The following is a 17274-nucleotide window of genomic DNA, read 5'->3' on the forward strand; positions in this document are numbered from 1 at the left end:
CTCTTCAGCTCAAGGCTAGCGCTCTACCACTTGAGCCACAGCGCCACTTCCGGCTTTTTCTGCTTATGTGGTACTGAGGAATCGAACCCAGGGCCCATGCATGCAAGGCAAGCACTCTACCACTGAGCCACCTTCCCAGCCCCTTCTATCAATTATTGTTGTTAATCTCTTACCACACTTAATTTATATACTAAGCTTTATGGTACATTTGTGGAATAGGGAGAAACAACTGGTTCCATCATCCAAGATCTCAAGCACCCACTGGGGGTTCTGAAATGTGACCCCCACTTTGGGTAAAGGGGGTTCGTGGATCATGAACTTCATGGGCTTCATGTGGCTCAAGCTCCACTGAAGCCAGACTCCCTCCGTAGGGCTCTGTATCCAAATACAGTGGAGTCTAAGAACCAGGTAACAGTAAAACCACAGTCACCAAAATATTTTTAAACAACACCCCTTGTGAAAGCCTAAAAGAATGGCTGTGCTTCCCTTAATGTGTTAAACAACAGGACCTCCTCTGTGTGTGTGTGTGTGTGTGTGTGTGTGTGTGTGTGTGTGAGAAGTATCTTCAGATGTCTGTGCCCCCCTTCTGCCCCCTTCTGGTTGTGCAGCCACAGCTTCTAGCATGGCAAAGTTCTAGGTACCTCTGTACTGGCATCAAAGCTGAAGGAAGATCAGGATTTAACTAAAGGTGAGTAAGGATAAATTCCACTCACAGAACCCAGGAAGAGGGCTGGGAAGGTGGCTCAGTGGTAAAGCGCTTGCCTTGCATGCCAGAGGCCCTGGGTTCGATTCCTCAGCACCACATAAGAAAAAAGAAAAAAGCTGGAAGTGGCGCTGTGGCTCAAGTGGTAGAGCGCTAGCCTTGAGCTGAAGAGCTGAGGGACAGCGCCCAGGCCCAGAGTTCAGGTCCCACTACCGGACCAAAAGAAAGAAAGAAAGAACCCAGGAAGACCCCAGTTGAAGAATGTTTGGATTAGAGCCTGGCATCAATGGCTCACACTTGTAATTTTAGCTACTCAGAAGGCTGAGTAGCTAAAACCAATTTGGGCAGAAGAGTCTGTGAGACCATCTCCAGGTAACCAGCAAAATGCCTAAGTAGAGGAATGGTTCAAGTGGTAGAGTGCCAGTCATAGGCAAGACAAATGACAAAGTCCAGAGTTCAAGCTCTAGTATTGGTTTTAAAAAAATCTTTGAACTAATTTATTTATGTAATGTTTTGTGGCTGAGATCTGAGGTTTGTGGTTCAAAGCCATCCTGGGTGGAAGAGTTCATGAGACTCTTATCTCCAATTAACCACCAGAAAACTGGAAATGATGCTGCGGCTCAAAGTGGTACACCTCTAGCCTTAGCAAGAGCTCAGGGACACAGACCAGGCCCTGAGTTCAAGCCCCACAACTGACAAAAAAGCTTTGTGGCTGGGGTTGTTCTTTGTGGGAGAGTGCTTACCTAGCATGTTCAGGGCCCTGAATTCCATGGCCAGTACTGAAAAATAAATAATAATAATAATAAACAGAACCAGGAATACAGCAAAAAAAAGTTTTTTTTTCAGTAATACAGGGAATCAGGAAGGACCTACCACTTAGGGACATCGCTGAGGTACTGAATCAACCCTGCAATGTCTCTAGACAGGAAACTGTCTTTTCACCTAATCCAGCTGGTGAACTTTAGGTGAACTTTGGTCTAACTTGCAGCCCAAAGCACTCTGAATGGCTGTTGCTGACCATCCTTGCCCTGAGAGAGAAGACCCATTTTGCAGCCCAGAAAACTGCACCTCAGAGAGACATCAATCAATTTGCTCGAGGTGACACAGGCAGAAGGGGGGGACGGGGGAAAGGGGGGCATGGAGGGGAACGGAAGAAGAGGGCCAGGAACCTGGACTGGAAGGCAACCTCCACCCTCAAAACCACCAACCTAAGAAAGCATCGGTGAGGACAGCTTGCTCAGAGTTTGTCTCCTAACCTTTCCTGCCCTGCCTGGGGTACATGTGTGTGCTGAGGGCCAATCCCAGATCAGTAGGCATGCATAGGCACTTGTGCAGGGCCATGCGAGGCCTAGCCTAACATGGAATCTATAGGCAACACGCTTCCCAACCCTGCCCTTGCTTTTCTGTTTCTTCCACTCTGCAAATGAGTTCAAGATACTTAATATAATCTGGATGCCGGTGGCTCACCCCTGTAATCCTAGCTACTCAGGAGGCTGAGACCTGAGGACCCCAGTTTAGAGCCAGCCCCAGCAGGAATGTCTGTGAGCCTCTTATCTCCCATGAACCACTAAAAGACCCCCAAGTGGAGCTGTGACTCAAGTGGTAGAGCTCTAGCCTTGAGCAAAAGAGCTCAGGGACAGCGCCCGGGCCCTGAGTACAAGCGCCAGGACCAACAATGATAGCAAGAGCAGCAATAACAACAATGATATTTTAATATGGAATCTCCCGTTTACTTCCTCCTCCTATCTTTCTCCACTGTATCTCACACACACACACACACACACACACACACACACACAGGATTAGAGCCTATTTTCTGGTAACCTGCAGCAGACCCTCTGCTAGCCAGGGCGGCTCATGACTTGGTGCCCCAGGGAAGCCAGGACAGAGCCCGTCCCTCGTGTGCTTCTGTGTGTCCAGAGGCGCTGGGGGGAGGGCTGGATGCACGCAGACGCCTCTCACCATGGCCCTCAAGGAAGCCTAATCATCCCTGCACCCAGGGCTTGCTGGGCCATCTAGGCATAGGCTGCCTGTCCCAGCCGGACCCAGTTCTCCACCTTCCTTCCCCTTCTGGGACCCTCTCAAGACCACACATAGGGGAAAGAAATGCTTCAGAACAGGAAGAATCGGAGTGTCCAGCTGGAGCGGACCTGGGCTTGTCTGCTCCCACTGGAGCCATTGTGGAGATCTCTCTAAGAGGAGAAGGGCCTGGCAGAGCCACCAGAGCTAACCTCAGCCGGGGCCCCTGCAGGCAGCCCACGGAGGACCTTGACTGGCCTCTGGTGGCTGAGCTGGCTCAATGCCACACCAGCAGCTCCATCCTGCGGGACATGAAGCCATCACAGGTCACTCCAAACAGACAGTATTCCAGGACTGATGAAGCCATCCAACAACCAGGGGCCAGGCTCAGTGACTCACACCTATAATCCTAGCTACTTGGAAGGTAAAGATCAGGAGGATCAAGGTGTAAGCTAAGTCCTGGCAAAATGTTAGCAAGACCCCAGCTCAACAAATAGACTATGCATGCTGCTGCATCCCTACACCCCAGCTATTGAGGAGGCCTAGATAGGAGGGTCACAGTCTGAAGCCGGCCCTGGGCAAAATATTAAGACCCTAAATATGCTTACAAGTGTAGTGTTAGCCTAGTAACTAACTTACTAAACAGCATGATTTTAGTTATCCAAGTTGGTTTGTTCTTATTTCGTAAGGGGTGTGTGTGTGTGTGTGTGTGTGTGTGTGTGTGTGTGTGTATACTTGCATGTCCAAGCACGTGTTGGGCCTAGGGCTTAAACTCAGGGCCAGCACTCTACCACTTGAGCCATACTTCGCTCTACTTCCAGCTTTGGGTGGCTAATGGGTGATAAAAGTCTCATGGACTGTTCCGCTCAAGCTGGCTTCAAACAGAAATCCTCAGATCTCAGCCTCCTGAGTAGCTAGGATTACAGGTGTAGCCACCAGCCAACCCCCAGCTTGTTTTGTAAATTTTAAAGACTTTCTTTCCTGTTCTTTCTTATTGTCCTATCTCTCTCTCCTACTCTGAGTGTGAGAGGAACTCAAGAATGTCTCCGCTGCAGGTCATCAAGCTCTGCTCCTTATCTCCCTCACGTAGGAGGGACATGGGAGGAACAGGGCATTCCAGACAGCAAGGAATACAACTCTGCAGACCAACACCAGCATATCAGGAAATAAGAGACCCAGGCGCCCCCTCCACCTCTCCCCCACCCCACGCCAGAGTTACTTTGGCCTGCACATCTGACAGACCACGCTACGAGGGTTTGGGCCTGAACTCAGGCCTGGCATTCTCACTGTCTTCTTCGCTCAAGGCTAGTGTCTAACATTTTGAGCCACAGCTCTACTTCCAGTTTCCTGGAAGTTAGTTGGAGATAAGAGTCTCATGGACTTTCCCGCCTGGGCTGGCTTTAAACCACAATCCTCAGATCTCAGCCTCTAAAGTAACTAGGATTCTAGGTGTGAGCCACTGCCCCAGCTAACATTTTTTCTTTTTCTTTTGAACTGGCATTGAATTGAGGGGACCAACTTCTGGTAATGACTACCTAAAGCAGAAATGGCTGGAAGCATAACTTCAGTGGTAGAGTACCTGCCTAGCAAGCAGGAGGCCAAGTTCAAATCCTAGTAATGGCAAAAAGGAAATAGAAACACACAAAAGCCAGGAGCTGGTGGCTCACGCCTGTAATCCTAACTACTCAGGAGGCAGAGATCTGAGGATCGCAGTTCAAAGCCAGCCTGGGCAGGAAAGTCCTTGAGACTCTTATCTCCAATAAACCACCAGAAAACCGGAAGTGGCGCTGTGTGGCTCAAGTGGTAGAGCACCAGCCTTGAGCTGAAGAGCTGCGAGACAGCGCCCAGGCCCAGCTAAAAACCATCTGTCATTGTGTCTGAACAAAGAACAAATGTGACCACATCCCCTACACAGAGGCTAGCCTGGGTTAGACAGTGAGACTCTGGCTCACATAAGGGTAATAAAACAAATAACTCAAGAATGTTCTTGAGCTGGGCTCCAGTGGCTCATACCTACTCAGGAGGCTGAGATCTGAGGATCATGATTCAAAGTCATCCCAGGAAGGAAAATCTGTGAGACTCTTATCTCTAATAAACCACCAGAATACCAGAAGTGGCGCTGTAGCTCAAGCGGTATAGCACTAGCCTTGAGTTGAAGAGCTAAGGGACAGCACCCAGGCCTAGAGTTCAAGCCCCACAACCAACAACAACAACAAAAAAAAGTACATGAGACTCTTACCTCCAAGTAACCACCAAAAACCCAGAAATGGAGCTTTGGCTCAAGTGGTAGAGAACCAGCCTTTAGAAAAAAATATTCAACCTCAAGGCCCTGAGTTCAAGTGCCAGTATCAATATGAATACACACAAAAGAAGTCTGGGAGCCCAGCACCCGTGGCTCATGCCTGTAATCCTAACTGCTCAAGAATGTGAGAGCTGAGAACCATGTTTCGAAGCCCCAGCCAGGCAGGAAAGTCCATTAGACTCTTATCTCCAATTAAACTAGAAGTGGCGCTGTGGTTCAAAGTGGTCGAGCACTAGCCCTGCGCAAAAAAGCTCAAGGACAGATCCCAGGCCCTGAGTTCAAGCCCTATAACTGACCAAAAAAATGCAGTAAGAGTCAGTGCAGGGCTGGCCCAGCCCCTGTGTCACCAGTGTCCTCGTCTCCTTCCAGCTTCATATTGCTTCATCATTAGCACATGGCTTCATCCTCACGATCACTTCTTAGTCCAAAATAGCTGCTAGGGCTCCAGCCATGAGTACCTGGGTCCCCTGAAAGAAGCATGAGAAAGAAGGGAAAATGGGCTTTCTTCCCAGTATAACCACCTCTTCTAAGGTTGTTCCTCCAAATCTCATCTAACAACTTCTGCTCATTGGCAACCTGTAGCTTTAAAAGAGCATGCCAATCTAGTCTTTTTATTTTTTTAGAGGTTAGGGGATTGCCACCAGGAGTAAAATCATCGTGTGATCAACAAAGAGAAAGGCGGGAAAGGAATTCAGACAAGCAGCCACACCTTCAGGGCTGGTAGACTTCCATTTTAGAGCTGGACAAAGCAGGCGCCCAGAGGTAGAGTCCCTTGTCCACAGTCTGGAGCCCTGTTGAGACTGTGGCTTTGACCATGGGGCTGTGCTGCTTTGGCCTCCACGGGGTGATACAGTGGGTTGTGTGGCGTTGCTGGACTGGAACTGCCATCTTCCGTGCAGAGGTGGGATACAGCCTGTCACCTCCCTCCACCCAGCTCAGTAATGAGGCCAGCGCCCACCTGCGCATATCGGCCGCCTCCCACCTGCCTCAGTGTCCTGGCCCTGGAGGTGGCCTGGCATCCACCAGGCCATCTGGAAAGTTCCTTTACCTCTCAGCTTCCTGATGAGTAAAGGAGCGTGCTGACAGTGTCATCTTCCCGGGGACACCACGGAGCCTGACAGGGAGGGCGCGCTGCACCCACTTCCCTCGCACGTGGCTCTTGGGGGCCAGCCCGACCCCCGGTCAAGACACAGCCAGGTGGGACTCGCCAGTGCCCACACAGATGGCATGTTTTGTGGTTTCCAGGAGTGTCTGTGTGAGGAGTCTGCCTCAAATGAAAGCAAACAATTTAGAGGTGCTTGTGCAAAATTCATCACACATGTGCGTGCGCACACACACACACACACACACACACACCAATTTATCCCAATTTTAGGTTCAGAGCAAAACAACACCAGCATATCTACTCTGGCTCTGATGCCAATGCAGCCATGAACTTGAGCCGTGACCTTGGCCAAGTCTCTGTCCCTCTCTGCCTCCCCCACCCTCCCCCATCATGGGGACACTGGTGTGCTTGCCAGGACCCACATGACAAGGGCTGGGAAAGGAATTTGTGAGCCATGAATGATAGGGACCCAGGGCTTGTGGGAGGTGAAGGGCACAGCGCATGCTGAGGTGCAGGGACAAGCACCCCCAACCCCCACTCCCCCCCCCCCCCCCCCCCCCCCACACACACACATAAGACCTGCCTCTTCTCACAGCTGATAGCGCTCAGCCCAACCTGCTGTGGGGCCTTCCAGAAAGCCCTTCCTGGGGCTGGGAATATGGCTTAGTGGTAGAGTGCTCGCCTAGCATGCATGAAGCCCTGGGTTCCATTCCTCAGCAACCACATACACAGAAAAAGCCAGAAGTGGCGCTTTGGCTCAAGTGGTAGAGCACTAGCCTTGAACAAAAGAAGCTCAGGGACAGAGCCCAGGCCCTGAGTTTAAACCCCAGGACTGGCAAACAACAACAAAAAGCCCTTTCTTTCTCTGGCCCTCTGTTCCTCCATCTGCTCCCAGAGGTCCCTACTGCCTCCATCCCACACAGAGAGGCTCAGTGACTTTTCCAAGACCACACAGCAGTAAGTCATGAAGAGCCTGACTCCGAGGCCAGGTCCTGTGTGGCTGCCTGTGGGGACAGAGGTCCACTGCTGCTCACCAGTGGCTGCCCTCACCCCCATCTCCAGGGAAGCTGGCTAGGCCACAAAGCAGCTAGCCCAGGAGTATTGGCAGGAGGAGGGGAGGGGGAGGGAGGGAGTGGCAGCGAAGCCTTCCCCAGGATTGGGAAGAGCAAGCTCCAGGATCAATCCCTGGGGAGGAGCAGGGGAGGCCCCTTTGGGAGGCCAGGGGCAGAGCTGTGGTTTTCTTCGCCTGGACATGGCCCAGGTGACTCCTCAGTGAGCAAGTCTGCCATTCAAATCTCAGGCTCCCAGGAGACCCAGGACTGCCAGCCCGCAGTCTATGTTTTAAAACTGGAACAGAAGCCAGTGCCCGTGCCTGTAATCCTAGCTACTGGGAGGGTGGGGAAAAGGGGAGGGTGCTGAGGATCACGGTTCAAAGCCAGCCCAGGCAGGAAAGTCCCCATGAGACTCTTATCGCCAATAAACCACCAGAAAACCAGAAGTGACACTGTGGCTCAAGTGGTAGAGCGCTAGCCTTGAGCAAGCGTTCAGGGCCAGCACCCAGGCCCTGAGATCAAGCCCCATGACCGACTGACAGAAAAAGAAAAAAACAACTGGAGCAGGGTTCGCTGGGTTCACACGCAGCCCTGGGGACATGGTGATGTGCACCCATGTGTCTGTGACACACGACACCTACTCAGGTCATCCCAGGGCTCCAGCGGGAAGCAGAGGGGCGCCCCAGAACTGGGCAGGGAAATAGCGTTCCCCAAGCCTGCCTGAGGGACGGGGGTAGGGGTCTGCTCATAAGCCATGTGACTCATGACCTGACTTTAGGAGATTCAGCACAGAGGGTAGGGAAAGGAGGCAGGCCTGTCTTCCCAGAAACCCACATGGGCCTGGCCCAGCCCACGTCCGTCTCCAAGGACACTAAACCTGTCCCGCCCTGCCCTGGGAGGTGATGGCCTGTTGGCCCTTCCAGCAAGCCTGGTGACAAGGTGGAAAAGATGGCCATGATAAAATAGCTGACATTTTTAGACAGGCTACTGGGCATTTTACCTGCATCTCTCACTAATGGCAGGTGTTCTGAATAGCCTCATTTTAGGGCAAGGTGTGGTGCCTCACACTTGTAATTCTAGCTATGTAGGAGGCAGAGGTAGAAGGATCTTCCAGCGAAGACCAGCCCAGACAAAAAGCATGAGGCTCTATGTGAAAAGAAAGAACCAATTAAAAGGGGCTAAAGAGGTGACTCGAGTGGTAGAGCACCTGCCTAGCAAGCATAGACCCTGAGTTCAAACCCTACAGCAAAAGAAGAAAAAGGAGGAAGAGGAGGAGCCTCATGGTTCAGGGAGAAAAAAGGGGATCAGAGCTTAAGTCCCTTCTCCAAGCTCACCAGCCAATAAAGATCCACTCCAGTAAGTGAGCCAGAAACAGTCAGGTGCTGGAATGACAAGGCACCAAATATTGCTAAGACACAAAATCCTCCAGCCGGGCGCCAGTGGCTCATGCCTGTCATCCTAGCTACTCAAGAGGCTGAGATCTGAGGATTGCGGTTCAAAGCCAGCCTGGGCAAGAAGATCCACAGACTCTTATCTCCAATTAACCACCAAAAAAAACGGAAATGGCACTGTGGCTCAAGTGATGGAGCACTCACCTTGAGCTGAAGAGCTCAGGGACAGCACCTAGGCCCAGAGTTCAAGCCCCACGACTGACAAAAACAAAACAAAAACAAGATCGTCCAGCAGGAGGGGACCTGAGGCCCATGAAGAGGAAGCCGTTGGGGACAAGAGTCTCATGCACAGGAGGTCATAGGTCAAGGGCAGAGAAGCAGGACTGAGCAAGCGCTGGCCTGACTCATGTGAGGCCCTGACAGGAAACAAACCACACACAGAAAACAGCTCACTGTCCCGCTGGCTGTACAGCTGTGTCCACTGCAGTCCAGCACAGGGGAGCCCCAGGACCAGGGCCCCACCGCCAGTGCAGAGCTGACTTGCAGCCAGAGGCCTCTGGCATGAGCCAGTACTCTCTCCCATCTCCCCTGGGGCCCTGCACCCTTGGGCTCTGGCCCAAGCAGGCGCCTGCTTTCCTGGGAATCAGGGTGCTGAGTGGGTGGGCAGGAAGCAGAGTATGCAGTGGGTGGGCAAAAGCTGGCTCTCAGAGAGGGTGGTTGGCAGAGGCTCTAGTACTGCAGCCCGCTAGCATGGGGTTGGGGCTAGTGGGCTGCAGGGTTCCCAGCCTGGGCAGCTGCCCCATGGCGCTTGCTTTCCTGAAGCAAGCAAGTGGCAGTCTCATCTGCCCTCCTGGCGTCAGTTACCCAGCAGGCTCAGGACCCTGCAGGTTGGTACTATAGAGTTTCAGGTGCCTAGATTGGCTGCCTCCTGCCATACGTTTATATGCAAACTTAAGCCATTAACTGTGGCTTAAAATAACACCTGCGCCAGATGCCAGTGGCTCATGCCTATAATCCTAGCCAGTCAGGAGGCTGAGATCTGAGGATTGGGGTTCAAAGCCAACCTGAGCAGGAAAGTCTGTGAGACTCTTATCTCCAATTAACCACCAGAAAACCAGAAGTGGTGCTGTGGCTCAAGTGGTAGAGTGCTTACCTTGAACTGAACAGCCAGGGGCAGTGCCCCTGAGTTCAAGCCCCACGACTGACAAAAACAAAAACAAAAAAACAAAAAACACCTGCCAGGCACCAGTGGCTCATGCCTATAATCCTAGTTACTCAGGAGGCTGAGATCTGAGGATCACAGTTTGAAGCCAGGCAGGGAAAGTAAAGCCATGAGACTCTTATTTCCAGTTAACTACCAAAAAGCTGGAAGTAGAGCTGTGGCTCAAGTGGCAGAATGTTAGCCTTGAATGAAAAAGCTAAGGGATAGCTCCAGGCCCTAGTACTACAGCAAACGCGTGTGAGCGTGCGCGCACACACACACACACACACACACACACACACACAGAGCTCATTGCTTTTTTGGGGGGGTCCAGTCGTGGGGCCTGAACTCTGGGCCTGGGCGCTGTCCCTCAGCTCTTCAGCTCAAGGCTAGCACTCTACCACTTGAGCCACAGCGCCACTTCCGGCTTTTTTCTTTTTGCTTATGTGGTGCTGAGGAATCGAACCCAGGGCCTCAGGCATGCAAGGCAAGCGCTCTACCACTGAGCCACCTTCCCAGCCCCAACACACGGAGCTCATTTCTAACAAAGTAAGAGGTGCAGACAGAAGTGCAGACAGCCCCTCACTTGATCATGAGGGCCTGTGTTCAGACAGTACAGCTGCCAGCCTCATCACACTAGATGCTGAAAAGAGGTTCGTTTCATTGCATATCAATTGTACCTCCAAGAGAAAGGGAAAGGCCAACCCCCTTCCTTCCCTCCCCCCTTCTCTACCTCCACACTCCTTTCTGTCCACACACACACACACACCATGGTCTTTCTGATCTCTGGCTGATCCCCTGCACAGGGCCAGGAGTTTGTTTTGTTCTCTGGAATAAACAAATGAATGAAAGAATGAAGATTCAGTCCCTGTGCCCGCCTGAGTGGACGGCCGGTGTTTGGCAGCCATTTACCCCGTGGACGTTGGGAGAGACCACAGCTGAGACAATAGCTCCTGCGCGTCTGCAGGCGGGCCGTGCCCGCCTGCGTCACGGCTCAGGCATTTATTTGGACGATGCCATTCTTGGGCTCTGTCATCATCACTGTAGCCCTGCAGGGGCCCAGCCCGGAACCTGACGCCATTGGCCAGGACTTCCCATGTGGGCACTGTGTGTGTGTGTGACAACCAAAATATTACCTTAAAGGTGGAGCCACACACCAAGCGGGGCAGAGCCCAGGGCCCGGAGGCCACCACCTGATGATGTCTGCCTGTCTGTCTGCCTGTCTGTCACAGGCTTCTTGGCTGCTTTCTTTTACTTCATTTTCTTTTCTTTCCACATGGATAAGATGCGTGTGCACATGATCCAAAGTTCAAAAGATTCAAAACTTTAAGAGTTTCCTTCTCTCTTGATTCTAGCCAGTTTGCTCTGTGGGGACAGCTGGGGCCCATTCTCTGGGGAGATGGGTTCTAGCTATTGTGGCTGAGGATCCTGTTTCATGTTGGAAATGTGGGTGCTTGGAGCTGGGGCTCTGCTGCACCTATGCTGGGGGCGGGAGGGGGGGAGGCCGCGGTGGGCTTGGTGACGGGGGGGGGGCAGTGAGCAGGTCCTCCAGATCACAGGTGACCAAGGGAACACAGAGACCTGCGAGCATGGCACATGCCACAGGACCTGGGATAGTAGCGAGGCTGGTGTTGGGCCTCACCTCCCTATTTAAGAGCCTAAAACGTGGGCTCCCCTTCCTGAGACCGTGTGGGAGGATGTGGGAGCTGAGCCCACCGCCCGCTGGGCTCGGCGCCCAGCACACCATAGGTGCCTGGGCTTGAGAGATGCCTATCCTTCACCTCTTAGTGTGCTAGTCTCCTCACAGTTTAAGCCTTTCAGTGTGGATAACAAATAAAAACATTTTCTTTTATTCTTTTCTCTTTTTTTTTGCCAGTCTTGGGGCTTGAACTCAGGGCCTAGGCACAGTTTCCAAGCTTCTTTGGCTCAAGGCTAGTGCTCTACCCCTTGAGCCACAGTGCCACTTCTGGCTTTTTCTGTATATGTGGTGCTGAGGAATGGAACCCAGGGCTTCCTGCATGCTAGGCGAGCACTCTACCTCTGAGCCACCTTCCCAGCCCAACAGTTTCTCTTTTACCAACAGGGACTCACTATATAGCCAAGACAGGCCTTGCACTCACAATCTGCCTGTCTCAGCCTCCTGAACGCTGGCATTACAGGCATCTACCACCATGCCCAGCTCATAAGACTCTGAAACAATGCATATGATATTCATCTTAGTGTCCATGATTAAGGAATTCTCCCTTTCGGCAGATGCCAAGGTAGGCACCGAGCTTGGAAGTAGCCAAGAGAGGATTTGAACCCAGACCCCCTCATTCCAGAGGCTGCTAACCAGAGCACCTCATCAGAGACCCAGCCACTCTCCGAGAAGACCACGAGACAGGTGTACACACACACTTGTCTCTCAGTATGCACTCGCACTGGCAGGGCCAGGCCAGGCCCAAAATCGAGTGGTCACTGCACACTGCCCAGCAGTGTGACCTGAAGGGAGGGAGGGACAGCTGTCCCCTCTGTGCCCCAGAGCCCGTAAAATTCAACACGCCTGGGGCAGAGCTCTCTGGGCTGCAGAGGCTGCAGGCAGGAAGGATTAAGGATGAACCCCAGGGTGGGGGGAGGGCGCACATGGAGGGAAAGGGGGGGCGGGAGGGACACCAGGGACATGGCTGGACAGCCCAGCCCAGCTGCCAAGTGACCTTGCTCCCAATGCAGTGCCAGGCTGGAAGGCTCCAGACAGGGCCCCCGGCTTTAGGGGAGAGACCTCCCTGGGCTATTTTCAAACCCCAGAAATCCAGGCCGAAGGTCCTGACTTTCCACTTCCCCCAGCCCAGGGTTAGCCCTTCCCTGCCTAGAGCCATACTAGAGATCACAATGCCTCAAGAGGAAAGCAAAAGCCATAGGAGAACCATCCATTGCTCTGGGTCACCCAGCTAGAGGGCCTGAACTCTGTCCCTCTAATCTCTGGGCCTTCCCACCATGCTCTCTCTCTCTCTCTCTCTCTCTCTCCCTCCTCCTCCTCCTCCTCCTCCTCCTTTCATTCAGCAGATGTTTAGATGTTTTGGGAGTAGCTGTCTCCCTTCAGAGGCTGGGGGCATCACCCAGGGCAAAGCCAAGCCTCTGCCTACTGAAGCTTCATTCTCGTGAGAGACACAGAAAGTGGCCTCTTCACAGTCCAGTCCAGAAGGATGTGTCTTAGGAAGAGGAACAACCAGCAATAGGGAGGGAAACTGTCACACGCTCATGAGTCAGCTGTGGGGGGTGGTCAGCGAAGGCCTCTCGGAAGAGGTCCAACCTGGGCAGACACCAGAATGAAGGAAAGAATGAATTGTGTGATATCTGCCAGAGAATCAAAGGAAACAGCAAGTCAAAGGCCCTGAGGTAGTAAGACATGGCTACAGCAGAGGCTGGAGGAATGACAGGGATTGAGATCATGAGGCTTTGCCAAGCATCATTTGGCCACAGGGTTTTTGTCTGCCTGGCAGGATAGACCCTCACATTGTTCGAAGGCTCCTACCATTCTTCATGAATATCACTTTCTCCCTATTCCAATCATCTATTCCTCCTGAGGCAGAACAGGCCGTATCTCCAGAATCCTTCATCTCTAGTTCATCTTCTCTGGTTAATTCTTATGTATCCTTCACAGCTCGGCTCAAATTTTAGACTTCCAAGATTTGCTGGTCAGGTCAGCAGTCAGGTCAGAATTTCTCATCCCCCATCCTCCTCCTCTTCCTCCTTTCCCCCTCCCTCCGTCTCCTCTATGAACCCCTCAGGGATGGGGAGATCACTGCCATACATACACATACCACACCCAAGCCCAGGACCTGTGGCAAGGCGCAATAGCAGAGTGACTAACTGATCTTCATTTTCCATGTGAGTGAATCTGGGCCCCGGGGGGGCCTGAGGTTCCCAGGAAAACGGAGAGGGGTGGGCCCCGCTGCAAGGCTTGCCTGTTAGAGCACCATGGGCAGGAGCCCCAGCTCCAGCACCGGCACAATGTTGGTGCTCGTGATGCTTGTCTTACGAGGCGCTCTCGAGATGCTGTTCATCAGAATGGCTCCACATGAAAGAGGGAAGGAGGCAGGCTTCTTCAGAAGTGCTTGAAGGGCTTCCAGAAGGAAACTGGAGCCTAGAAGCTCACTGCTGTGTGTAATAGCACCCTGGGGAAATCAAAGGTGTCAGAGAATCAAGAGAATTAGGGGCAGCTGAGGAGGCACCTGAGCAAATACGAAAGGAAAGCGAGCAGGAACAGGGGAAAAGCTAAGAGCTGCTGGAGACAGGAAAGGAACTCAGATATAAACACGTGACATGGCTTAGCAGGAAGCAGCATTTCCACAGCCATAAGATGAGCAATGCCCACTTCAGGAAAACAAAAACAAAAACTGCACTGCATATCGATTGCAAGTAGAAGGGGTGAGTGAAAGCTAAGTCCTCCTCCATAAAAAGTGTCTGTAATCCTAGCTACTGAGAAGGCTGATTTCTGAGGATCATGGTTCAAAGCCAGCCCCGGCAGAAAAGTCTGTGAGATTCTTATCTCCAATAAACCACCAGAAAACCAGAAGTGGCTCAAACCGGTAGAGTGCTAGCCTTGAGCATAAGAGCTCAGGAACAGGGGCTGGGAAGGTGGCTCATTGGTAGAGCACTTGCCTTGCATGCATGAGGTCCTGAGTTCGATTCCTTAGCACCACATAACCAAAAAAAAAAGCCAGAAGTGGTGCTGTGGCTCAAGTGGTAGAGCGCTAGCCTTGAGCTGAAGAGCTGAGGGACAGCGCTCAGGCCCAGAGTTCAGGCCCATGACCGGACCCAAAAAAAAAAGAGCTCATGAACAGCACCCAGGACCTGAGTTCAAGGCCCGGGATGGACCCAAGAAAAAGGCATTTGGCCACATGACAGGCTTGAACCCTACTGACAACAACCAAAGTCTTCCACTCTTTCCTTCCAAAGAGGCAAAGACCGTCATGTGATGCCCGCCCAGGGGGTCCGGAGGGCAGCCACTGCAAACAGAGCCCGTCTGTCGCTGCCTACACCTTATGAGCACCAGGGAAAGCAAGCTACTTGGAAATCCGGCGGCAGACAACACTGAAAAAGTTGGAAGTGGTCTCCTTGGAGGAGTGAGGCTGGGAGGGCCAGGAGGGGGTGAGAATACCCTTTCTAACTGTGCCATGTAATCTGGCACTAATATCCGAGGGGGTTCGGAACCAGCAGAGAAACACAAAGGGAACAGTCTCTGGGGACAGTGGGTGACGTTTCCTGTCCATACGGCCCACACTTGTCTAAACTCAGCAAACCAGACCTTCAAAGAGCCATCTGTACATTTTATCTCCACCAAGGAAAAAAAAAGAACTGTAAGCAAATACAGGACTCTAGCTAACGGCCTGTATGCTGACATCTCATGAAGGAGAGCAAGCTGATATTTGCAAACTTTCTTTGAGAAGGTTTTTTAAATTAAGCCAGGTCCTGGTGGCTCACTCCTGTAACCATAGCTACACAGGAAGATCGGTGTTCAACGCCAGATAAGACTTTTTTCCCCCATTGGCCGTGGGGCTTGAACTCAGGGCCTCATCACTGCCCCTGAGCCTCTGGGTTTTGAGTGGTTGATTGGGATTAAAAGTCTCACAAGGACTTTTCTGCCTAGTCTAGCTTGAAACCGCAATCCTCAGATCCCTGCTGCCTAAGTAGCTAGAATCATAGGCGAGAGCCACCGACACCCGGCTGAAAAGTCCATGAGACATTCATTTAGCTCTAGTTACCAGCAAAAAGTCAGAAGTAATGACATGGCTCAAGTGGTAGGGTACCAGATTTGAATGGAAAAAGCCAAGTGAGAGTTCAAGCCCCAGTACTAGCACATATACACTCCCCTGAAAAAAAGTTGCATAGAGAGACAAGTAGGTTCCTTATAAATCAAGTATAGCAATATTAACAATTGTACATTGTGGGTAGATATATAATGATTTCCATTTGAAGTTTTTCCTATAAGATGCTGGGGGACCACTAAGTGAATGAGTTGAAGGCCAATATTATACTGCTCAAACTCAGATCGGCCTGGATGGCCCACACACCCTCCTCTGTGCCTGGCTGGCTGGCAACTGTCACCATGCCTTTGTGTTCCCACTGCACCCTGGGACCCTAGAGTGTGGGGACCCAGGATGTCCTCACCTCTGTCCCCCTCCCTCTCCCCCCCCCAGGATGTCTGGCAGAATGGGATGTCCTCCCCCGGGCCCCTCCATACCTCAGTAACAGAACTATCTCACCAGGGACATCCCCTGCAGCTGTATTCTGTCCTCTTGCAGGGGGTAAACTGAGGTGAGACAGAGCCTGGCTCGCCTGGGGACTAAGCAGCCAGGGTGCTTGCTCCCAGCCCATGTATGTATAATTAGCCAGTGGGAAATAGATGGGGGAGCAGATCTCATCTGCCTAATTAGGGGCTCAGCAGCTGGGACCAGGTTGGCCTGAGGAGCCAGCGGGAGAGCAGCAAGCCCCGGAGAAGGGGCAGCAGCTGCCGGCCCTGAGGGGGGCTGCCCATTGAGGCTCACACCCACTCCACATGGAGGGGAACAATGGAGGAGCTGTGTCTGCAGATTGGAGGCTGGCAGGGGGAGGGGCTGGCTGGGAGGCTCCAGACTCTGGAAGGGGTGGGGTGGGGGCTCTCAAGGCCCGGCAGCACCTGTTGGAGAAATCAAGGCTCAGTCTGGCACCATCGCCCCTTCCAATAATCCCTCCTAGGGTCCCCTTCACCCCCACTGGTTGACTCAGTTCTGCTCTGGGATAGGGCCTTGTATTGCAGGACAGGAGAAGTGCTCTCGGCTTCTCTGCCCCAAGTGAAGGCAGGGACGAGGTGTGCTTGCCACGGGCACGCAGCAAGTGCTGCACAGTAGAATAATCAGAAGGAATGGGTCCATGGAGAAGTGGGAAGCCCAGGCCTTCTTGCAGACCTGCTAGAAGCACCCCTGTCTCTCTAAAGGTCCCCTTCAGATTTGGTGAGGGGTGCCCCAGCACCAACACCTCTCCCAGGAACTAGAAGTTCCCCTGCCAGCCCTGGGACCTGAACACCAATTTCTCCACATTGTAAAATGCAGCCAGGTCATCCAACTTCCAGACTGCCTGGGGTTTGCAGGTCACAGTGAGGAAAGAGCCCAGAGAGCTGGCCTTGGACCACACAAAGGCTCCACCACGCGGAGCTGGCCTGGCTGTCCACCCTGACCCTCACTCCTGCAGTACGGAGACCCAGGAGGCCTGGCTCCTGCCCTGTCAGAACTGCTGGACATCTTTGGACATCCGGGCCTCTTTTTTTTATTTTTTTTTTGGGTCTGGTCGTGGGGCCTGAACTCTGGGCCTGGGCATTGTCCCTCAGCTCTTCAGCTCAAGGCTAGCGCTCTACCACTTGAGCCACAGCACCACTTCGGCTTTTTTTTTCTCCTTATGTGGCACTAAGGAATCAAACCCAGGGCCTCACACATGCAAGGCAAGCGCTCATTCACTGAGCCACCTTCCCAGCCCCCATCCGGGC

General features: G+C 52.5%; 1 protein-coding gene across 1 annotated transcript in view; it reads right to left on the reverse strand.

Moving 5' to 3' along the window:
• Fam110a (family with sequence similarity 110, member A) overlaps positions 1-17274 on the reverse strand; it is a 30472-nt gene that overhangs the window by 2089 nt on the left and 11109 nt on the right. Inside the window, exon 3 of the transcript XR_001174820.1 lies at positions 259-270. The gene's annotated coding sequence lies outside the window, so the exon portion shown is untranslated. The remainder of the gene's footprint in view (positions 1-258; positions 271-17274) is intronic.

The sequence above is a fragment of the Dipodomys ordii genome, unplaced genomic scaffold (genome assembly GCF_000151885.1).
Source record: "Dipodomys ordii isolate 6190 unplaced genomic scaffold, Dord_2.0 Scaffold13, whole genome shotgun sequence".
Taxonomy (NCBI): Eukaryota; Metazoa; Chordata; class Mammalia; order Rodentia; family Heteromyidae; genus Dipodomys; species Dipodomys ordii.